The sequence below is a fragment of the Callospermophilus lateralis genome, chromosome 16 (assembly GCF_048772815.1).
Source record: "Callospermophilus lateralis isolate mCalLat2 chromosome 16, mCalLat2.hap1, whole genome shotgun sequence".
NCBI classification, from domain to species: domain Eukaryota; kingdom Metazoa; phylum Chordata; class Mammalia; order Rodentia; family Sciuridae; genus Callospermophilus; species Callospermophilus lateralis.
The window spans coordinates 57,580,312-57,604,966 of NC_135320.1; the positions used below are offsets into that span (position 1 = coordinate 57,580,312).

Here is a 24,655-nt window from a genome sequence, read left to right on the forward strand (position 1 = left end):
TCTCTGCTGAAGGATGGAATGGGTCCTAAATGCAGTTGGCTAATTTCAAATGAGCTTCTCCAGAGCAGCAAATGTCCAAATATGTTGTCCTTTGACTCTCAATTCCTCCAAAACAACACATTTAAAGTTATGCAGCCAGTATTTGAGTTATCTACCCTGGCACCAATCTTCTAGTGTATTCACAGCAGGAAATGGCGAATAACCAGCATGGGACAGCAATCAGGGAACAGGACCAAATGGGGATAATTTAATCATCAATTATATAGAAAATTCATGGTTAGTTAATAAGAACACAAAATTCCAAAGAATCGTTTTTTAGTTTTTTGTTTTTTTTGAAAGGGAATAATGTCATAAAGATCCCCTGGGCACAAGTAAGTACATACATTCGTGCACACAGATAATCAGATTTACCCATCCTTGCACTCAAGTTTAAGGAGTTGCTTTTTCTTCCAGAAAGGCTCAGATGCTCAACATACAAAAAAGGCAAAGCTTGTTTACATAGAGATGACTTCTCATTCACAAACCTTTAAAATCGCCTAATACCTCGTTTATTGAGTACCCATCAAACCAATTCTATAAATGTTAACTTCAAAAAGAAATGATAATATGGCAAGTGGGTATAGTAAAGCACTCAGCATATGCTCGCTACATTGCCAAGAGCTTTATCTATATTAACCAACGTATTCTTACAATGACCTTAAAGGATCAGGGGATTACCTTCATTTTATAGAAGAAATCGAAGAAACATTAGTCATTGCCCCAAGGTCACACAGCTAGTAAGTGGTGGCAATAGGATTTGAACCAAGTTGTCTCTGAAGATCATGGTTCCTGTGCTTAGAGTAGTCCATGAAGTAGGCAAAGCCTCCACAACTAAATGACCACACATTTGTCAACCCCTTCTAAGTGCCAACACTTTACCAGGCCCTGTGAGGTCCTGAGATGAATTTGAGACCACTGCAGTCCTCAAGCGGCTTCCAATTTATTGGGAAAAAATGACAGATCAGCAAATAAACACTGTAAAAGGCAGGTAGGACCTTGTCCATGGAGAGCTTCAAGCAAAGAGCTCTGCAGGTTCAAGACTGGCTCCTCTACCCACTGGCATGCACATCATTTCTTTGAGCTAACAGTAGAATTATGCAGTGGAGAAAAAAAAAATTTGGCAACCTACTCAGGAATCCTATTCCTCCCATATCCATGTACCTCTTGGATTTTAAGTGAAAATTTATAACATTGCCCAGATACAAGGTCACCACATGCTGGATAGGAATATTTAGGCAGAGTTCTTATCCAGCTCTGAGAATGAAGAGCTTCAAAGCCTTCTCTGAGACAGGCTTTTGGAAGAAAAAATAATTCCTCCCTTATAAGGTTCTATAAATATTTAGTGAGAGATGTTTGTGTGTTATCTAGCATCTTCGTAAAAGCATTCATCAGTGTCAGTTTCCTTTTCTCTAAAACTTTCTTAAGATAAACTGTAGATCACATTGTTTGATTTTCTAGTTATATTCTACCCTTAAATACTAAATAAATTGAAGCTACTCAAATTTAAAAATATTTTGGAAAAATAAAAAAGCCAAGCAAGCATTTGCTTATTCATAGAGCTGGAAAAGAGGATGAGATTCACTGTGGTGGTTCGTGTCGGGTACATGCAGTGTGCATTCCATCTCTTCGTAAAAGAGGGAAATGAGTTGTCCCTTTGTCTGCTTGCTTTCAATTTCATTCCTTCCCTTCTGTGCTTGACTCTGTTTTGCAGGGAGGAGGACCCTGCAGGTCACAGTGCTCAGAACCCTGACACCTTGGTTAGATCCAAGAGTGGGAGTCTCTGGCGAGTGTTTGAAAGTGGGAGGATGGGAGAAGCAGTGGCAGCAGTTCAGGGCCTCAGGGGTGCTAGCTGTTACAGCAGCTGTCACTACCTTGAGCAGTGGTAGGTTTCTGTAGGCTTCACACTTACAGGAGGAAAATCAGGACCTTATTCCTAAGCTGAACTGATATTATTCCTAAGCTGTTCAAAAACAAATGCAGACTCCAACATTCAATGAGTGCACACCCAGCTGGGCACTGGAGCTCAGCCTCTGCCATTTTGTTCTTCTCATAATCATAGCTTCACACTCTACTTTCTGTTACCCCATCCTCCCTTTTTTATTCCTTTGGCTCCTAGTTTTATAATCAGTCCCCTATTTTAAAAATCCTTTGCTTGACATAGTTAACATAATTTCTGTCTTCCTGATAAGAACTTTACTCATGGTGTAGTGCTCCACCCCAGGAAGAGTCATAATTAAGCTGCTCCAAAGACCCTCACTATAATTGTTCTTATCAACAAGACATCAACAAAAACTTCTGCAGAAAGCTCAATGTGGTTGGAAGCTTCTCCTTTCTTGTAAATGCCAGGTTTTCAGACAAAACATGTGAAACCTCTGCCTAGCCTAAGAATATAGGACCAAGAGTAATGTTAAGTTCTCTCCCACTGTCATGTAACCACACCGCTGAGTATTAATCTAAAAGAATTTCCAGACTCAGGGTCTAGAGATTTTAAGGCATTAGCCCCTCTGGACCACTGCAGCTTAAATAAACCTGCTTCCTGAAAATTCCTTGGGTGTCCAGCCTCATCTGTCCTACATCAATATAATTTATCAAAAAAAAAAAAAAAAATGAATGAGAAGTCCTTTTCTGATGACCAGAATCACATTTAGCCCCAACAAAACCCATAAATGCAGTCTAATTGTTTTTATAAGCCTCATCAAGATATTAAATTGTCCTCTGATATTTTGAATTTAGGCAGAGTTCAAAAGTTTTCTGATGACAAATGGCATCTCCTCATAGAATGCCAGAATAATTTTGGCAGGTTGTCACAGTTTTAGGAAATTAAAAATACAAAGAACATACAGAATGCAAAATTCTCCCCGCCAGACCCCTGCTCCATCCAAAAAAGAAGAAAAAGAAAGAACCAAGAACTTGCTGAAACAATGGACCCTGGAACCTCTATTTGAAAGATTGCAATTCTAAGGCACACCAAGATGGAAGACCAAAAGGACCCTCCGGTGTTCTTTCTTCAAGACCAAGGTCATATGTTTATCAGGGCTTCCTATTGGTGAACATCACTCCAACCAATTAAGTCCTGAGTTTGGACTGCCTTTAATTTCCAAGAATTCTTTAAGACAAAGGTTTTAGAATGGTCTTTCTGGACAAGAAAATATTTTCTGGCATGCCTGTGAGCAAATGAAGACCTAAGAACCATCCATCTCCAGGCTTAACATCAACACCTATGGAAGAGCCACTTCTAGAAAAGGGGGGAAGAACTGGTAGATATTTACAGGTCTGATGGGTTCTCAAAATACTAGAAAATTTAAGACTACACTCAGAACGTGCTGAGGCTTAGGAAATGGAATGCAGCCCAGCTCAAAAGAGGAAGCCACAGAGTTCCCTGAGCGTGGCGGAGGACAATGACCCCCCAGCCACAGTACCAATGAAGCAAGCACATACGGGAGCACCAGCTGAGGAGGAAAATTCTGGAAAGACCCCTCAGTTTGCCTTCCAAAGTCCTAGGAAGCAAATTAAATGCAGCAGCTTATTTATTGATCTACATGGGGGCAGTTTGCCTAGCAAATTTTAATTTCCTTTTTGATCAAATGAAAAAAGGAAACAACGCAAGCCTTATAATTATATTGTACAAAATGTCATTTACTTGTCATGAAACTTCTATATCCAGTCAATTGTTTCTTTGTTCTGATCTCAAAATAATAAGTGAAGCGGGGGAAAATACCTTTTGTAAGTAGAGAACAGAACCTATGCTCTATTCTAAATTGTCATCTTGGCCCATTCCCAACCTTTATATAGAAGCTGGGCTATGTTATTATTTCTGGCAGTATTTGTTACTGATCATTGCCAACCTTCCTATCTATTAAGCCCTCTCAGTTTCTACTGGCCTTTTGTACCATGGTCCAAAGCTGTGCCCATGAATGAAACATTATTACTGCTATTCTTACAAGCTGAAAACAGCTTCCAGAATTAAAAATAAAATCACCATACTGGAATAGAAATAACACAGACCCTCTCTTCTCTTAATAATACAGGCTAAATTGATCCTCATTTCTTTATATAAACTTATTTTTTTGGACTCCTACCACCTCTTCAGGCAATGAGTTCAATAAATTTTCTATTTTCTTTGTGAATTTTGTTTAACTCAACAATAAGACAAGATGAAAAGGACAAATAATTCAATAAGTGCTCTTTGCCCAGCACTGCAGAGACCTTTTCTATTAACTCTTTTACATGACAAGAACACTCTGAGCCAAGTATCATTACCATATTCCTGGTGATAAAACTGAAGGTCAGCAAATTGAACAAACTAGAAAAGGTAGAATGAGAAAAGCCCAAGATTTGAACCCAGGTCTGTTTGACTTAAAAATCCACACCCTTTTGAGTGTCCCACGCTAGAGTAACCATATGAGATAGAGGCCATCATCCATTCTGCACAAACTACCAAGAAATAGTTTCTGATGCAGAAGAGGGATCTGCATGTAACCCTTGACCACATCTTTTTACAGTGGACTACAGTTCTGAGAGGTGATAGGGAGTCTTTTATGTGAGATAATCATAGAGGCATCATTTTAATTCTCTCTCTTCTTGTTGTGAAGTGTGTCAGGGTGGATACTCCCACAACTAACCCAGCTTTCAGAATTTGATAGCTAAATCCTGCCCTGCAGTGGTTCCTCCAGATCCAGAGGTCACCAGTGTCTTCAAAAAGCACTTCCCAAACAACAAACCTAGAACCACCTGAACCCATTTATCATAATCTTCTGAGCAGAAGGTTGGGACTCACAATTACCTGAGCACAGAGTAAAATGTACTCTCGTGGGCTGGGGTTGTGACTCAGTGGTAGAGCGCTTGCCTAGCATGTGTGAGGCACTGAGTTCAATCCTCAGCACTACATAAAAATAAATAAGTAAAATAAATGTCTATCAACCACTAAAAAAAAATTTAAAGAGGCTCTAGTCACTTTCTTTAAAAAAAAATAATAATAATCTTGCATATCCCAGCATAGCACAGCAGGCCAATGGGTCATGAAGAATTCATTGCCTGGAGGACTTGACCTTGAGAATGTGCCCAGTTTAGTACATACATAGTAAAGTAGCAGGAGGACTTCAGGAAGTATGAGGAAACCTATAAGGATGAGCTGAGTCAAATTAGAAAGTGGATAAATGGAGAGTAAGACTCTCGTTAGGACTGCAATAGTTCAAGAACTAAGAGTTGAACTGGAAAGAAACCATGCCGGAGCCTCCAAGCTAATTCAGAACTCCAGCAACACTGGAACGTATGTGGTAGGATCCTCTGTAGCAGTTCTTAGCTTGAATCCTATCTATCCTCTCCGCTTTCCATTACTATTAAAAGATAGTAACTATACTCTTCTCCCCTTGATTCACTCCAAATTCCTTTGACTTAGAGTAGGAGTCTTCATACTTTTTCTATAAAGGGCCAGATATTAAGTATTTTAGGCTTTGTAGGTCATACCATCTCTGTTGCGAGAACTCCACTCAGTCATGGTAACACAAGACAGTACATAAATAAATGGGCATTGTTGTATTTCAATAAAACTTTATTTAAAATAAAAATAGAATGCAGGCTGGATTTGGCCCAAATACAATGGTTTTCTGACTCCTGTTTAGAGGATTTAGAAGGCAAGGCCAAAAAGAAAAAAATATATATATGTTACCTGAGGACTGTCTTCCTTATGGCTTATGTTTCCAGAATCAAAATTCATTAAAGATGCTTAGAAGAAAGGAGAAAATTGAGGGCCTTTAGAAGGCAGATAAAAGCTTTGAGTCAGTAATTCATCATTTTCCAAAGTCCATTGGGTTCCATAAGTAGCTGGAACTAGCACTCAAGTTACCTGAAGAGTTAGCAGCATTCAGAGAACAATTTTATGGTCCACCCACAATACTGGACCCTGAGCAGAAGAATCTCTATCTTTTGTAATAATTTCCAGGTCTAAGTGGGGTATGTTAGGGGAAAAAAATCACTTTGGGAGATCTACAGACTTAGGCAATGAGCATCTCAGCTAATTTCATGTCTCCATCCCACAGTGTTTTTCTCTTTATGAAACTTCAAGGGTTTTCCCATGACTCTGAGGATGGAGCATTGCAAGGTGTTAGGATGAGGAAAGCTCAAGTATAATGGAGACTAAAAAATCATATTTAATAGTTTCATCATGTGTAGTGTAAAGTCATTTGTTGTGTGTCCAATAGACCAAATACTCCAGATAAAAGCTTGCTCTTAATTCTTTTAGGGGAAAAAATGGAAATATATGTAGGTTCTTCAAAGTCTTTGAATAGATCAAATTTTAACACAAAGTAACTAAAACCAGAAACAAAGAAAGATGGTTCAATGGTATATTTTCTTCCAACCACTATTTACTATTTATAAAAATGCTAATTTGTCAGCAATCTCACTCACTAAATTAGGAGTATCCTGGTTTAACCGCTGAGCAGGTATCACAATACCCCAGACCAGAGGGAATTATGATCACCTTGCCTCCACTTAAAAACCACTCTTGTGCATAGTATCATTGCTGAAATATTCAACAGAAAATTTGGTTGCCTGTTTTTATGACCACCTGAGAAGTAGACTTAGTTCATTATTGTATTAGTTTCCTGTAGCTTCTGTAACAACACACACTCAATGAGTTCACACAACCGAAATTCATTCGCTCATAGTTTTGGAGAACAGAAGGTCAAAGTCAGTTTTTCGGGGCCAAAGTTATAGTATCAGCAGAAACAAGCTCTCTTCAAAAGTTCTAGAGGACAATCCATTCCTTGTCCAGCTTCTGGAGGCTGTCAGCCTTCCTTGGCATATGGCTGCATCTCTACAATCTCTGCTCTGGGTCACATTTCCTTCTCTTCTGTCAAATCTCCTTCTGCTTTCTTTATAAGAACACTTGATTTCATTAAGCCCACTTGCATAATTCAGAATCATCTCCCCATCTCAAGCTCTTTAATTTAATCACATCTGCAAAGACCTTTTCTACACATATAGAAGGATTTATGGGTTCCAGGACTGAGAAACTGATATCTTTGGGAACCACGATTTGATTTTTACTATAACTACCCAAACCAACAATTCCTTGAACAAATGGTTTGTAAAGATGGTGGTGCTGTTTCTGCAAAGATCTGAGTTTGTGACCCTTCCCAATGGCTGACGACTTCATAAAGACACAGACAGATGCATAGCCATAACTCATCACCACACTGCATCACCTCAAAGATCCAAGCTGCAGTCTGTGGGAAACGGATGCCCTGGAATTGTGTAACGCAGTGCCCCCAAGCATTGCATGAGACTGAAACAACTTATGTCTTAGATGCAAACACCCAGAGTTGAAAAAGGAAGCTTCCTTAAAATTGGCCTCTATGGCCAAGAATATAATTCCCCCCATCACTCTCTTGCTCATAAAAACATACTATTAACCATGGTTTTTCCTTTAATCCTTAAATAAGCCACTTTTTCTACCTTAACTACCTCTTATCCACAACTTGAAGTGTTCAATACCATTGTGATTTGCATGGGTGAGGCACACCATAGCCCTGAGGATGTTCATGCAGGTGGAAGAGACAAAAATGCAGTAGATAATTTCAGTGTAGCATGGTGATGAAGAATCCAAGCACCACCTCCAGTCTGGTTCAAGCCACTTTGAACCATTTCTCACCTTGATGACTGCAATGCCTCCTTACGACTCTGTCCTTGTGTACATGTCCCCATCCAGTCTGTTCTCTCTATCAAAAGCAAAATCATCCTATGAAAACATAAGACAGAGCATGTCCTATCCTCTGCATGGGAACCTCCAGGGACTTCCCATCTTGCTTAGAATTTAAAAGCCCAAATCTTGCACATCTGCCAAGACTCTGCCCAGTCTGCTGCCTCCCAACTCCGCCTCCCTGACCTCCGTGGCTTTCTCATCCTCTCACTCATTCAATCCAACTGAAACCCAAAGGACAGTCCTTCCTCAGGGATTTTGTGCTTACTGTTGCCTCGACTCGTAAACCCCTAACCCAGATCCCTGCAGGTCTCACCCTCTCACTTCCTTTGGGTCTTTATTCAACATCACGTTCTCAGTGATGCCTGCTCTGATTATTGAAATCAAAACTACATTGTGTTCCCTGGAGCCCCCTAATATTCTTTTTGCTTTTGTTTCTCATAACATTCATGACTTACATGTCTTAATTACCTGTTTCTCCCTATCAGGATACAAGTTCCATGAGAGCCGGGATTTTTGATGCTCTTTCCCACTGTCTGTTCTGTATAATCACCATCTAGAACACTGATATCTAGTACATAATCAATACCTACTTTTTGGATGGACGGTGGGTAGGTAGAGGGAAGAAGGCAGGGTATTATGGAGATACAGAGAGGAAGAAGACACTTAACCTAGACTAAGGTGTTGGGTTTAGGGAAGGCAAAACCTTGGTCACCCTCTTCCTGATTAATTTGACAATGAAAATGTCTTCTTCCCACCTTCATCTTTTTTTTTTAAATTTGGAAACAATATCTTTATTTTATTGATTTATTTTTATGTGATGCTGAGGATTGAACCCAGTGCCTTGCACGTGCTAGGCGAGTGCTCTACTGCAGAGCCCCAGCCCCAGCCCCACCACCTTCATTTTTTATGGTATTTTACAGAACTAATTCTTATTTTTTCAAAACTGTTTTCTAGATAGAATTATTCTATCTAGAAAGGTCAGCTTATTTGGGTTTCACTTTCTAAAAGAAAAATGCAAAACTCATCTTAAATTGACAATTGGTTTAATATTTTGACAGGAGAGGTTATAGGGAATCTAGTCTATGTATTAAAAAAGACTTTCAGGAATACTAGCCATCTCATTATACAATGTTATAAAGACTCCACTATCATTTAAAGGTCTTGTTTTCATAAAGTTGCCCACATGGATGACATCCTATAATGTTTTGTGCACTTCTGGCATTAACTACTTTGCTCAAAAATCCTTTCCCATGAATGATTCAGGGAAGGACTTTCAGCTGGCCCAGTCCCTGTCTCAGTGGGTGCAGAGGTTTCCCATAAAACATTTTTGATTAAAAAAAATTGAAGGAGGGGCTGGGGTTGTGGCTCAGTGGTAGCATGCTCGCCTAGCATGCATGAGGCACTGGGTTCGATCCTTAGCACCACATAAATGTAAAATAAAGATGTTGTGTCTACCTAAAACTAAAAAATAAATATTAAAATAAAAAGGTAAACACTATCTTTAAAAAAAAAAAATTGGAGGATATGGTTACCTACCTGTTCTCCTACTCCACGTTAAACTCCTCCCATTACCTGGCCCTGCTCACCAAGAGGGCCTGCCAACAGGGTCCACCAAAAGTAAATAGCTCCTCCAATGACCTGGCTTTGCAAAGGCCATCTAAAACCCAGACCCTCCTGGGGGCCTGCCACCATTTTGCTCCTGAAGATGTACCCCTCCAGTGCTGAATAAAGCATTTCTTGTTCATGAGATCTCCCTTCACTGTTCTTTTTCTTTTTGTATTCCCTTTCATGTGCTTTCAGAAATAATTTAATTATTGAAGGTCTGTCTTTTCCAGTGTCCATTCCTATATGTGGCATAAGTGTGTGTGCATACACAATTTAAAATAGCTCTTTAGGATCTGAATTACTAAAACACAATCTAGCAAACACCCTAAACTGAAACAGACTGACAACATATATGCTTTCAAACAACTAAAGAGCAAACAGCCCACACTGCATGGTCTGTCCTAATGCCTGCTCCTTCAGACAGCAACATTTTCTATTTATATGTCCACAGTATTGGCTGATAAAGAAAAGCATTTGTATTTTGTTTGTCACCATACATGTGTGTGTGTGTGTGTGTGTGTGTGTGTATGTGTGTGTGTGTGTGTATACATATATGCATGCCCCACATGGATGATATCCTGTAATGTTTTGTGCACTTCTGGCATTAACTACTTTGCTCAAAAACCTTTCCAGTGAACGATTCAGGGAAGGACTTTCAGCTGGTCCAGTGCCTAAAAAATATGTTTTTCTGTGTGTGTGTGTGTGTGTGTGTGTGTGTGTGTGACATAAACAGCATCTGGAAGAACAAACATTTACCCAGCCACATGAGGCTTTTTGCATGTAAGTAAGAAATCTCAAAAAAGTCTTCTAAATATTTACCAATACATTTAACAGATTTTTAAGTACTGTTGAGAATCTCAGGTCTGTCATCCCCACTGGATGTGAGGGTGGGGACGGGGGGGGGGCGGGGGGGGCGGGGGGGGATTTTCTCCCTAGCCTGGATGTTTATGGCAAAACAGGTTGCTAATCATGAGGTCTTCCCAGTGTCCTTGAGCTTTTATTGTCAGGAACAGTGGTGACATTCAGCATCAGGAATAGTGAAGATAATTCACCTTTCAAATGATCTTCTTGAAAATGTTTTGGCAACTTGTTAGCTCAGATAGAGAGACACTGTCTGCAGTCTCTGCTGACAGTGGGTGCGTAGTAGGAGTAGGCCAAGCACCCACCCTGCTGTTTTCTGGTCTTGGTGCATGTTTGTGTCAGTAGCACTGCCTTCGTTCTGTCCTTTCCTTTCTTCTTTCATTCTTTTTATTTTTCTTCCTTGCTTTCTTTCTTTTTTTTTTTTTAAGAATCATTTGCAGTCACTTATCCATTCTGTCAGAGTAAGGAGCATGATGACATCTCTAAATTCACTTCACTCCAGCCAAGTGCAAAAGGGGAACATGAGATGTGCTGAATGCCAAGGAACAGGCTGGGGGTCACTCTGACCCTCTGAAATCTGGAAAGTCCCTCCATCCTAAGGAGATTGTGCTTGGTCAGATGCAACGTGGAGCTGTCTGAAATACCGCTGAGGCAATATGCCAGGCTCTGTCCATTCTTCCAATATTGGGAAAGCTTGATTCCTTTCTCGGTTCAAAAAAATTATCTAGATATATCATTTTGTAAGCAAAAGATTATCTTGTACACCCTACATTTAGAAGCCACTGGTGTAGGTGTAAGGAGCACCTGTCTTGGGACTCAAACCTATCTTGGCCAGTTAGTGCAAAATTCCCTCTGAGATTGCTGTGAGGACCCAGTGAGGATGGTCTATACTGTATGAAAAATCGTGCCAATGTGCCCTATGATGTCACTGCTCAGGACCCCCTCCCTGTGCCTTCTGAATGATCTTAAATCTATTACCTCATTGGTGCCCATCCTCAAATTCAATTCCAATTCCTTCATGAATCAGAATTGTAATAGTTTGAGAAGTGAAATGTATCAAAGGATATTGGAAAGTCTAAGTACTTTGTCTAAAAAAATGTACCATCCATTGCCCCCTGTATATTGTGTTATTGTGTGTGTGTGTATGTGTGTGTGTGTGTGTGTGTGTGTGTGTGTCTGTCTGTCTGTATTCTTTTTAAGAAACACTGAGATCATTGGACAGACTGACTTTCTCCTAAAATGTTGTTTGCTTTGTGGGATCCTCTTAGCCTTTCCCATGAACCCAAAGTTGCATTAGGTTCCTGAAAACCAGCTCCTGGGGTACTCCACTTGTGCCCCCCACATCTTTCCTTCTGTCACGGGGAATTGAGTGCAGCTACCTAAACTAGAATTGTTATATCCTTCTGTTGACCTCATTGGAATATTCTAGATCTGAATGGCCAATCCATGAAGCGGGGTGGGCCCTATTCCTAGCATTTCAGGTTGAGGTTACAGGAACTCTAGTGCTTGTCAGAAAACCCAAATTTCCCATGACCCCAGAGGCACGGGGAATCTTTCTGCTGTGGCTGTTCTCATCAAGCAGCCAAGATTCACAGAGTAGCTCTTTTATTAGAAACAATGGGAACATTCTCCTTTATGTTTGCCAGCACAGATAAAGAGCTCTTTAGCAAGCCAGATCTGCCTCTGGGTTTTGCCTGGCCTGTGCCATTGGCCTGATTCACCAAAGGATGGAGAAAGGAGCAGGAAGCAGCACCTATTGAGTGGCTCTTATGGCCCAGCTTTGAGGCTGGTCCTCATTTTAACAGATGCTGTTCTCTCATTTACATGCAGCAGAGCCTCACTAACAAAGAGATGCAAATCCCCCTCTCTGCCTCCACCAGGGAAAAGGAACAACTCCCTCTCTTCCTCTTGTCCTCTTCCCATGATAATAAATCCGTGGGACTCCAGACACAGGCTCTAACCTTCTGCGTAAGGTGGAGAATTCAAGCCCTTGCCCAGGACAGGACACTGAAATTTCTTCCTCTCCTATCAGACACACACACAGAATTTCACTTTCTCCATCTTGGCTTCTAAATAACTGCTTCTCAGCAAATAGAGAGGTTGGATAATCAAAAATGATTTCTCTTTAATAATGACGATAAAATGTTAGAATCTTGTGCATGGCTGACGCATTCTACTAAATATACAGTCCTATTTCCAGTGAAAATAAAACTTAACAAAGCCCCAAAGAGCTGGGCTGTCTCAGGTGGTTCATTGCATCAAACCTGAAATAGGAGAAATAGGTTATGTTTATTGTTTTAAGCAAACTCCTGATTTCAGGGATCTATTTGATAATAGACATGTTTGGGATTAATGAGGATATTTCCTTATACAAACAGTGAAAATTCCAATATAAATATTGTGAGTTCTGACCTCCTGCTTCCTTGTGGTCTTATTACCCTTGAGAAGCTATTCATAGCCAGTTGTCTCAACAGATGGTGACTCGATTCTTTACCTGCCAGGGCTGATATTACCACGTCAGCCCTTATCTGTCCACTAGGTAAGTCTTTCATAGTAACTTTAGAACTGTACCCACCATGAAAGCTGCTCTAAAGCACTCCCCACATTGTGATCATCTTTAAGTATGATTGAAAACAGATATCACAGAGCTTTCAGCTACACAGTGAGCCCAGATCTAGAAAGGCTGTTAAGTCCATGACAGCTTGCTTTCTAAGTATACTCTCCCCTTGAGCCATAGCTTTATCTTGCACTTTGAGAACCTGTATGGGTCTATTTCCTCGTATGACAGATGAAGAACTCAGACTAGACTACTGGGTCTCAAATGTCTAAATCTTAATTTGTACCTAGATCATCTGATGATCTTATTAAACTGCAAATAATTCTTATTCCATAGGGTGGGGTGGGGCCTAAAAGTCTGCATTTCTAGCCTGCCAGTGTTGCTGGTCCATGGACGGACTCTTGAGTATCAGGGGTAGATGACTCCTAAAGAAATTCTCAGTGCTGAAGTTTTCTCCTATTCAAAATGATGCAAAAAAGCTAAGCAGCAAATGTCACAAAATAATACCAAAATAGCTGAATATCTAAAGTTTGAAATCCCTTGACAATCACATAGTTCAGTGAATTTCCAAACTGCCCTGGCCAGGACTGTTTATAGTTTAGTTTCACAAAGCACAGAGGACCCCAAATGTCTACACATTTCTTTATTCTTTTCCCATGAGCAATTAAGATGAAATTATTATTATTTAACAATTCCATTGGCTTAGGAAAAATTCAACAATTAACCCCCAGCTCAGACGTCCTGAAGCCAAGGTTTAATTCCAAGAATGATTATCCAAACTGAAAAAAAAAAAAAACAACAAAACAAAACAAAACAAAAGTGTTTAAAACTGGTAAATGTCCCAGTTTAAAATAAAATTTGTGATTTTTCAAAGAATGAGGATAATTATTCCCCTTCTCTCAGCTGAAGTTTTGGCTGGGAGGAATGGTTAGCAGAAGAGAAAAACCAGAGTTTTCAATGCATTTGGCAATGGTGGGGCCTATACTCAGGCTTCCCTGGGAGGCAAGAGCCTGGCTTCTGCTACTTGTGAGAATTTATAGAAACTTAACATCTGGGACAGGTGATCATTATCTCATAATAACCCCAGGGAAGGGAAATCCATTTTTCTCTTTATAATTGGGGAAGGGGAGAAAGGCAAAAGAAAGGGACTAGATTATGGGTGTCTTTTGTGGAATATAGAAATCTTAGAGTGACACCAGGTCCCCCAGGTCAGATCTGGCAAGATGGTGGAGAGAATGGGTAGGAAATACAGGAAGGATTTTGGAAAAATGTGTGCAAGGCCCATCAGTCAGTGCTCTTACTTCCCAGCTTTCTCCAAGGACATCTTTCTAATATGCCAGTGCTGCCCGCCAGGGCAAGCCTTACCATCTGCTCTGGGAGTGTCCTGCCAGTTGAGCACTGCCCAGGGCCTGGGATGACAGTAACTGGCCTTCAAGTTCAGCTAGAAGCACCCTCTCCACCAGGTATGGTTAGGCCATCTGAGGGACCTTCAGTCTTCCTGGGTTCCTGGTTCCTTAACCCATGCCAGTCCTGCTCTGGGGATGGACCAGCTCAGGACCCCATTTTAAGAACCTGCCAATTCTGGGGTAACTATCTAGTCTAATAAAAGAATCTATATAGAGAGGTAGCACATGTAAACATTCTCTCCAGGAATAGACTGCATTTTAACCAAATCTTTGGCTAGTGAGGCAAGGCCTTACCTTCTAATACAGACTCAGATGATATGAGATTCACTGACAATGGACATGTTAAGAAACCAATGGGGAAAGGGGAGGAACTTAAGGCACTCTCCCCACCCATCCTACCTGCAGGTCTGCACTGACATTGGCCTAAGATTTGGCCAAGTTAAGCGGTGTCAAGGTTTTTGAGACAATACCACTTTCCTATGTGGCCGGTTTTTCTTTTCCGTGTGTTGCTGTTTGAGGGAGTCAAAGGAGAGTGACTTCTGGTTAAGGTACTGGATGAAGCATCCAGAGGCCTGAGTTCTGGGCCTGCCTCTGCATCTCACCAGTTATTGAATAAGTCACCTCACTTTTTTTGTACCTGGTCCTTATCTGTAAAGGGAAAAGACTGAACTGGGTCAAAAGTTTTCAAGAGTTTTATTCATTTCCTTCTTGTTTAGGGAAACATTTTTTTAAAAGGAATCTTACCTAGAAGTCTAATTTTCAAAGCAAATAAAAAAGTAGTGTGTTTGCTCTGGTACCATGAGGTGCTGTAACAAGTAAACCTGAACATTTCCATAGTTTCGCAGTGCAGTGCAGGGGTTCCTGTTGGCTTTTTCTCTCATGGCAATGCAGGGATCTACACTCCTTCCATCTGTGGCTCTGCAATGCTCCAGGCAGTGGTTCTCAGGGGTCAGGTTGTCCTCCTCCCCCTCCTCCCTTCCACCTCTGCCAAACCAAGGGACATGTGGCAACATCAGAAAATATTTGGGTGACTCCAACTGGGGGAAGTCCTACTACCATCAAATGGTTAGAGGCTAAGAATGTTAGCAAATACCTGACAATGTGCAGGACAGGCCCTTAAATGGCAATAGATCTGATCTTAAAAATGCTTGCCCTAGGTCCTTCAATTTTGTGTATCCAGCCAACAAATAGGGAGAGAGCACCGAGCAGCTCTGCTTCTGCGGGGAGGAGGGTGGACTAGGTCTAAAAGGGCACACTGCTCACATTTCATGAGCTCAAACTTGGTCATAGGCTTTACTGGACTGCATGTGTATGTGTGTGTGTACAATTGTGTGTGGCCAGGGTGGTCATGGAGGAGAGATGTGGTCTCTGAGCAGCTACCTCCAGAAACAAATCTATGCTATGCAAGGAGCTGGCAGAGCTGGTGGATGGCTGTCACCCAGAGACCCCTCCAGTGAACATAGGTTGTCACAAATGATGGAAGTGATGCTCTTCACAAGTAGCAAAGCAGAATCAAGGAAGTCCTTCTACTCAAAGTGTGGCAACAACTGGGAGTCTAGGAAGAACCCCTAGTGCTCTTAAAAGTGTGACAAGAGCCAACCTGCACTAGCTGATGGACATCAAAATCACACAGATGTTCACAAAGACACACAGGGAAGTCACCATCTTCTGTGGAATTGCATTTCCTACTGTGTTGGGGGGGGGCTGTGACTGGGGATCATGGAAAGCTGTCTTTTCTGTGTGGAGAGCAAAGATGAATAGGGTCAAATCCAATAAGGGGATAAAGAAAGATACAGTGGATTTAACCTATTTCCCCCTCAGCTTGGAACACAGCAGTCTTCCCTTCCTCAGTTACTTTCACTAATCGGACAGTGGCCCAATTTCAGAAGCTAAGGCATTTGGAAACACAAATGAAAAGATTGTAAATCATGTTAGATTTTCAGAAGAAAGCTCAATGCAAACTAAAATAAGTCAAAAGCCCCAGACCTGTTTCTGCCTCTGACAAGCAGTTCCACAGGGAGATTTACTTACAAGCCCTTGGCTTGGGAACTTTCCATAATAAAATGTGGAAACTGATCTGGAGCAAAAATTTTCCAACTGTGGCCTGGGGAACCTTTAGGTGGGGGTAGTCTGGGGTACCCCCGGGAGATTCAGATGGAGTAAGCTAAAAGGGAATATACCTCACATCCAATTCCATTTTGTCCATTTGACATACCACACCTCAGTGTAAAACTGCTTAAATGAAAGAGTCTATGGCTAAACAACATTTGAAAATCCATGATTGAGAGAATCCCTCATTTCTAATTCTAACAGCCTGAAAGTAGTTTACAAGACTAGAACAATCTGGGTAAAAATTTCTATTTATCCCTCAATAAGGCAATTTTTATTTTTAAATTTTATTTACTTATTTGCTTATTTTTGGTAGCAGGTATTGAACCCAGGGGCACTTAACCACTGAGCAACATCCCCAGACCTTTGTTTTTTATTTTTTATTTTGAGACAGGGTCTCGTTAAGTTGCTTAGGGACTCACTAAGTTGCCAAGGCTAGCTTTGAATTGTGATCCTCCTACTTCCATCTCCCAAGCCACTGGGATTACAGGTGTGTGCCACTATGCCTAGCTCTAAATTGAAATTACGATTGTAAAGGTAACATTTAATTCGCCTAATTCCCTACACCTTTGTCTGAAAGTCTTTAAAACCTTAAACTTAGTCTTATTCACATAGAAGAATACATGATACAATCCTTCATGACCCAGAGAATCTTGATAGTTTCTAAATTGAACTTTTACCTGTTGAATGTAGGTAATTCTGATCTTAAAAATTTATAATAAATTTGATTTTTAGTGTGACCTTTGATAGTTGTTCTCATGCCCAAAGCCTGTTATTATCAACCACCCTTCTTTAACATTTTACAGGATCTTTCTCTTTGCCCCAAGACCTGGAAGAAATCTCCATTGTCAATTACTGCACTGGGATGTGCTTCTAAAACAGACTCACATAATACTTCTGTTTTCCCTTAGGAATCAAGATCACAGTAGGCATTCTCCTTGTGACCTTGAACCTGCATGTCCTCTATCCTTAACTGATGTTATTCCTAAGCTATAAACCCACAGAGATAAAACAGAGCTCCCTCAATATCTGGTGAGGTTCTCTGCATACATGAGATACCCAATAAATAACTAAACATTAGTGTAAAACAATATGACAAAAACTATGTAAGTGTATGTATATAACATGTGGATATCTACATAGCTCAGTCCTATTTTGATGTATAAACAAAATATGCTTCCCAAAATCCCCCAAGTTGGAAATTCTGCTCCAATTTCCAGCAATAGCAATAACTTCTCATGTTCTTTACTGAGACATAATTGGTTCCATTGGGACTACCATCAGTGACTGACATTTACCATTATTGATAGGCATTACCACATACAAACCACTGAGATTTTCAATATAGATCTTACTAAACACAGCCCCCAATCCTATCACAAACTTCAAGAGTAATAATATCCAGAGAAATTACTGTGGACCCTCATCAAGATCCCAATCCTGCCATCAGAGCTACACCACAGGCCCTTGTCTGTATTGGAATGGTCTCTTGAACAAGCAATATAAAGGTTGTAGGAATTTCAAGTAATCTGGCCGATGTTTCATGGTCTGGTAAAAGTTTTAAAATTGAAACATACTGTGTATTTCAATTCTTTTTATTGGTTTGTCTCCTCTCTAAACATGAAGAGCCAGAGGCAGGAATCACATCTATTTTACTCACTCTTAATTCCTCAGACCCTCATATGATGCACATGGTATCCACTGAATGACCAGGATGCATAGAAGACAGATGAAACCATTCAGTGTGACATTATTAATACAGTGTGTAATCATTTCTACTGTGACAACCTGATTCTCTAAAGGAGGTTAAAAAAAAACACTTATGAGAAAGGAAATATGGTTCAAGTTCATATAACCTTCTATAGTCACAGAATATTTAAAATGTTTCCTTCCTGAATAGCAATACTTTAAAAAAAAAAAAACACAGGAAACAGGAAAATTTTTTGAGACATACACCCTAAATAATCTTGGAAAAGAGCCGTGTATCCCAGATGCTTTGTAAATCAGATCAACCTGAACTCATTCATGGAAATCAAAATCTAACAAAATGCAATAACGTTTGGTTCTTTATTGAAAGGTCACAGGAGGGACCAATGCTTTGCTTTGTCAACATGTACATTGTATTTAAAAACATATTAATTGACTCCACTTGAGGGCACCTTCACGGGTGGTTGAACATAATTAATAGTAGAACTCAGCAGAATAACCAATTTTTACACAGGATCCCCACATCTTAAAGTCGAGTGTATGTTAAGCCTTTTTACTCAGGCAGGGTCTTATCTAAAAAATTTTTTTTTCATCAAGAAAGTGGTTGAGCATTTATAGAACTGTGCTTCAGCTACCTGTTTCCCATAGGATTATGGGGACACCCTCTCTCACATTGATGCTGGTAACAAGAGCTTAATGCAATACACTTTTGTGGCATGCCAGTAAATATCAAAAGCCATCCGGGCATTCATGGTGTCCAGGTGAAAAAGAAATGGGACCTACCTTCAAAATGCTTTCAGTCCAATGCTGAGGAGAGCTGTGTGATGGACACTTAAAATTCCATGCCTCACCTGTGGTGACTAGTAGAGTGGAGAAAGGGTATCAGCACCCAGGAGAGAGGGATGAATATCTGGAGTTGGAAACGCCCAACACCAAACAACAGAAAAAAAGCCATGTATCCTACTCATGGAATGGTCACAGCCTGAGCAAGTAGGGAGCTGGGATTGGCAGAAGCAAAGCGTAAGGTCCAAGAGACAGGTTGATGCCATACTCTGGAAAGCTGCACTAGGAGGTGTGACCTTCAGTGGTATCAAAAGGGGCTTTCCAAAGAGAGTGGCTAGTGAATCTGCCAAAGGATGATTCAGGGTGCCTACACTCCCCTTCCCAAACAAATAGCCATCAACTTCCTCATAGCTTCCCATCCCCAAATAAAATAAAACACACACACACACACACACACAAATGTCGTACAAGCATGCATTTCAGATAAGCCACCCTAGCCAACTTCTACATGGAAATGCAGGTACTAACCTTGAGGGCTCTCATATTCCACAAGGATGGTTATGGATAAAAATCAAATCTGGAGGTAGTTTTGCCTCCTTGATTTCAGTCATGGCACCGAACCAGAGAGAGTTAGGATAATGAGGGACACTGAGGTCACAGAGAGGAAAGCTCTCGGGAAAGCATGTCTTGGATTTGGTCTTCGAGGGCAGGGATCTCATCAATTAGCTGGAGGCTCCCTGCGGCATAAGCTGTACATATTGGCAGAAAAGTAACTAAGAAGCAATTGTGTCACCGCAGGCAGTGCTAAATTAGATGCACAGTGCATCTTCAATAGCTATTAATAGTAAGGAGCCTGGAGCCAACTAGAGATATGTCTGTGTAATAAGGAAATATAGTGCTTTTAAATGTGTAAAACATTATTATCTGTCATCCATAGGCAGCTAAATAGGAAAACACAGCTGAAGAGCATTTTCAAACTGAATGAATATTCCTACGAGGACCCTAGATCTATAACAAGCTGGAGACTGAATTAAAGATGACGACTTCGACTTCTAGATACTGCTTGGTTAACTAAAAGAAATGATTATAAGAAACATATGTGAATACATAGTAGCACATATACATGAATACATTTGTGATGATTAAAAAAAAAAAAATGAAGTCCAGTGCAAAGTCTTTGTTCGTTGATTAAGGAATGTGCAAGCAAATATGCTTCCTGGTAGACTTTGAAAAACAGAAAATGTTTTGTTGTTTAAGCTAACTACATGCTTTATGACATATTCTTCATAACAGAGTCATTCCTGTATGTTCATGGGGGATTGGCTCCAGGACCCCCCCCCAGACACCAAAGTCCATGGAAACTCAAGCCCCTTCCATAAAATGGCGTAGTATTTGCATACAACATATGCACATCCTGTCATGCACTTTAAATCATTTCTAGATGACTTATAATACCTAATACAATGCAAATAAACAGCTGTACTGTCTCATTGAGGGAATAATAGCAAGAAGAGAAGTCTGTATATTTTCAGTAGAGAGGCAATTATTTTCCCCAAATATTTTCAAACCATGGTTGATTGAATCCACAGATGCCTAACCCACAGCGTTTCTGACAGAGGGCCAACTATATATAAAAGTAAATGCAGGATCACATTCAAAAACCCAAACACCATGACATTAGGAGCCCATTTGGCCCAAGTTGTCTATGCCACTTCTTCTATTTTTATTTCAGGAGAAAATATGATGTTGCAAACAGCAGCTGTAATGCAAACAGGACAAATGGCATATTTACAAAGGAAATGGCAGGTCACAGCACTATTTTGTTTTAATCTAGCTACCTTTGTGGAAACAAGGGCACCTATCATTCACATATATACACCATACTATAATAACACAAAGAAGTTTAAAAACTGCTGAGGCATTACTTAAGCTACAAATATATCTTATTATTACTTAATACAAATATACTACTTAAGCTGCAAATATATACAAATAATACAAATATATTACTTAGGACAAAATGTTGAGATGAGCAGATATAAAAACAAATTACTATGCACTTTTTGAAATTACAAGTTATTTTTTGAAATTATGAAAGTAATTTAAATATATATCTACAATATTCCAAAACAAGGTTATTAATATCTTTTAAGTATTAAAAGACATTACTTCAACACAATGACTAAGGCATTATTCTATGCAGAGCTAGTGAGATTTAGTGACTAGAGTGACAGCATCACATATTTTCATATTTTTAGTCCTGTTTATGTGTCAGACTGCAGTCTCAGAGGATCTAAATAGGCATAGTCTAATTTATTTCCAAATAATCACTTTTTTGTCTCCTTTCTAATTTTAGCCTGCACAAATCTTTCTGATTCACTTGGGTCTCTGGCAGACAGTTGTAGACTGCAGGCCGGCTAGCCAATGTGACCAGGTCAGTTCTGCACCTTGGGACTGCTGCAGCCTGAAGCCAGATAGACTTACAGGAAAGCTACATATATAGTTCCACCCACGGCAGACACTACTGTGCTCTCAAAAGACTCCTCTCTTCCTTCCTTCTCACTCAGGCCTCCTCGCCCTCAGCACTATTGATAATTAGGTTGGATTCTTCTTTGTTGTGGGGGCTTTCTGTGCATGGTAGCCTGTTTGGCAGTATCCCTGGTTTCTATCCATTAGATGCCAATGGCAACTTTGCCCTTCTCCAAGTTGTAACAACCAATAATATCACCAGATATTGCCAAATGCCCCTTGAGTTAGGGGAGAGGAGAGGGAGAGAAAATCACCCCCAGTTGATAAGTTGTTCTTGCAGAAAGCTGTTTATAATCTTGTGCCCACCATTTTGTTAGCCAAATCCCAGGCAAAGAGAGTGAATTTTGATTGGTTTAGATCAATTATGGTGGGTCTATTCCCCATCTCAGACACTGGTTCATGCAAGTCTATGCAACACAATTGCTGGCCAAGAAGACAAAGAGAAGTTGGCTGAGGGGTCCTGTATTGCCATCTTTCCACCTCTATAATGAAATACTTGAGATAATTCACCAACAATGAAAAAAAGGTTTATTTGGGCTCACAGTTCTGAAAGTTACAGTTCGAGATCAGGTGGATTCATTGCTGGTGGGCATGCTGGTTGGTGGAAGCACCCAGAGGAGAAGAATGACCTACCTCATCAGCCAGGAAGCCAGGAAGCAAAGAGAAAAAGGAAGAGGCCGCAACCTTCTTAAAGAACACACCCTCGATAGCCAAAGGACCTCTCACTAGGCCCCACCTCCTACAGGTTCCACCACCTCCACACTGATGCATGGACCTTTGGCCGACATTCAACATCCAAACTACAGGAGGCCCCACAGGAGGAATTCCTCACTCTCTTGCATCCTTTGGTATTAAAAAAAAAAAAAAATACACACACATATACACAAAAAGCATAAGAAAGAACAGAATGAAGAAAAGGGGAATAGGAGTATCTTAATTTGCTATAGCTACCTTCACAAAACACCACAGATTGAGCTGCTTAAGCAACAGAAATTCATTTTCTCAGAGTTTTATAGGGTAGAAGAAGAAGCTCAAGGTGTCAGCAGGTGGTTTCATCAAAGGCTTCTCTCCTGGGCACGTAGATGCCCTTCTTCTCCTTGTGTCTACTCATGGTCTCCCCTCTGTGGGTGTCCATGTTCAGATTTCCTCTTGTTTTAAGGACACCAGTTATATTGGATTAGGTCCCACCCTAATAATTTCATTTTAACCTAATGATCTCTTTAAAGAACTTATCTCCAAATAAATCACATTCTGAGATCCTGGATATTAGGGATTCAATGCATGAATTTGGGAGGTGGTAAACAATGCAGTGATAACAAGGAGAGAAGAAAAAGGAAGAAAAAGAAGAGAATAGGATGTATCAGTTGGGAATGACTTCCTCTGTGATAGAAATTAATGATGTTATTAAAATAAAGCTTAGTTTTTATAACTAACATGAAATCTGAATATGGGTGGCTTGCTAACTTTTGGGTTGGGGTGATCAAAGTGTTACTGATGACCAGGTTCTTTTACTACCTAATATTTTGCTATTTTTAAGTTTTCATGTCTTTGCTGGTTGCCTCAAGGTCGCAAGATGGCCCTTGCAGCTCCATAGCAAGAAGACAGGGGAAATGGGCAGTATCAGTAATCTTACTCTTGTCTTTTAAATAGAAGCAAACTCTTCCCTCAAGGGTCCCCAACATATTTCCATTTACATCTCATTGACCGCAAGTAGGACATACGGCCTCAGCCCTAGCTATGAGGGAAACTGGCAGAGCACATATCGGGCTTTCTAGAACCTTTAGTAACAGGCATCAAGCAGGAAGAGGGTTGAGATTGCTGTTGGATTAGTCAATCAGTCACCTCTGTCCATAGGAGGAAGAGAAAGAAAAGAATAGGAGCAGGCAGGAGAAGACAAGAAAAGCCTTCATAATTAAATGCTAGACATAAGAAAGCAAAGACTCCATACTCAGTTCCCTAGTGGGTTCCCCTATCCTGTTGATTAGCTACTATAATATTATGTCAAAATGATTGCTCATCTTTGGGCATATATATATAAATCATATTCAATGATTGCTTCTGAGTTATATGTGAATAATGAACCTGCATCCCTAACTTGTAACAGTATTTGGCTCATAGTAGCTAATTACTAAATATCTGTTGAACAACTGAGTCAACTGTGGGAAGAGCACATACTTTATAGTCAAGAAGAGAAGGAATCACCAGGATTTCTTTGTTGTGGGAACTGGTTAGAAATGGAAATTCTTAGACATCAACCCAAACCTACTGAATCAAAAATAGGTCAGCAATCTGCATTTTAAACACCCTAATATTTTGATGCAAGCTAAAGCTTTTGAACACGCACGCAGAGCTTAACTATCACTGTCCTTCATAATTTTAGGGCCATGAATATTTTATTTATGGCAATTTCTCTTCTGTGCTACATTAATAATCTGAAAGCACAACTCTGCTCTAAGGATCTTTTTTTAAAAAATTGAAATATGAAATATTAAAACATAAAGAAAGGTCCACAAAACAACAATAAAGCCCATATATACACTGATTTAACAAATGCTAAGATTTGCCGTTGTTGCTTTCAAGTCTAGGCCCACCACTCTTCTCTTTCATTCTTCCAAGCCTCTGGGATGGGAGGTCTCTATTCCTCAGCATCCTGATCCTTTCCTAATGTGTCCTAAGTCCCTTGGCCAAGAGAACATGTTTGTGGAAGTGCAACCTCTCCCTGGCATCCCCCAGAGTCCAAGTTATCAGCACCTTCAATACCTGGAGCTAAACTACCCCTGCACACTACTTGGTACATGAGAGGAACCAAATGAATGTTGATTAAAGAAGTGAAGAGTCAAATGGGTCCAATGGTGGTTCCATTCCAAGCTTCCTGAGGAATCTCCATACTGTTTTCCAGAGTGGTTGTACCAATTTGCATTCCCACCAGCAATGTATGAGTGAACCTTTTTCTCTACATCCTCACCAACATTTATTGTTACTTGTGTTCTTGATAATTACCATTTTGATGGAATGTGATAGAATCTCAGTGTAGTTTTAATTTGCATTTCTCTAATTGCTAGAGATGTTGAACATTTTTCATATATTTATTGACTGATCGTATTTCTTCTTCTGTGAAGTGCCTATTCAGTTCCTTTGCCCATTTATTGATTGGGGTGACAAAGGTTTTATCAATGATGTCCATGCAAGTAGAAATCACCAGGTGGCACTTCTGGAAACCATTAAGGAGGTCTGGCTGACTGCTGCTGTGTTGGTGTTTTCCCACCAACAAATTTATTCAGCACAAATTGCTCATTTCCCTTCTCCTCCTCCTTTAATGGAATATGGACATGATGCTCAGACAGCTTGGAACCA

At 40.2% G+C, this 24,655-nt stretch overlaps 1 protein-coding gene across 3 annotated transcripts in view; it reads right to left on the reverse strand.

The window, feature by feature from the left end:
* The window catches only part of Ncald (neurocalcin delta), a 390,166-nt gene that overhangs the window by 117,767 nt on the left and 247,744 nt on the right, over nucleotides 1–24,655 (reverse strand). The window lies entirely within an intron of this gene.